We start from the raw sequence: 865 nt of genomic DNA on the forward strand, positions 1-865 counted from the left end.
TCTCATGCCGAACGGAGGTGGATTGACCGTATCAAAATCTGCGCTCACAAACGGGTTGAAATCAGGTCTGAAACGGGAAAAAGTAAAAATAAAAATTCCTGCCCGAACCGCAAGCCAGAAACATGACCTGTAACCTGTAAAAACACATCACCTGTAAACAGGTATCGCTGCAATCAGCATCGAGAAGGCTTCCAATTCAACCAATCACGTGACCAGATCCTGCGCAAGAACAAAATTTCGATATTTTATGACGTGCTTTCACTCATCCATGTTCGTGGCTGATATAGTTTTGGAGATACCTGGGAAAAAGGTGTCTGAAAAATCATGTTTTTTGCACATCCATGTTAGGAGGCCATTTTGAACGGGTAAACGGTGACCTCAGCCACGGAGACAGGCACCGGGTAAACGGTGACCTCGGCCACGGAGACGGGCACCGGTAAACGGTGACCTCGGCCACGGAGACAGGCACCGGTAAACGGTGACGTCGGCCACGGAGACGGGCACCGGGTAAACAGTGACCTCGACCGCGTAGATGGGAACCGGGTAAACGGTGACCTCGGCCACGGAGACGGTCACCGGGTAAACTGTGACCGCGACCGCGAAGACGGGCACCGGGTAAACCCTGACCTCGGCCACGGAGACGGGCACCGGGTAAACGGTGACCTCGACCGCGTAGATGGGAACCGGGTAAACGGTGACCTCGGCCACGGAGACGGGCACCGGGTAAACTGTGACCGCGACCGCGAAGACGGGCACCGGGTAAACGGTGACCTCGGCCACGGAGACGGGCACCGGGTAAACGGTGACCTCGACCGCAGAGACGGAAACCGGGTAAACGGTGACCTCGACCGCGGAGACGGGAACC

This window comes from Eptatretus burgeri, unplaced genomic scaffold (genome assembly GCF_056783735.1).
Source record: "Eptatretus burgeri isolate ZD-2024b unplaced genomic scaffold, Ebu_testis_v1 Ebu_testis_scaffold_3186, whole genome shotgun sequence".
Lineage (NCBI taxonomy): Eukaryota > Metazoa > Chordata > Myxini > Myxiniformes > Myxinidae > Eptatretus > Eptatretus burgeri.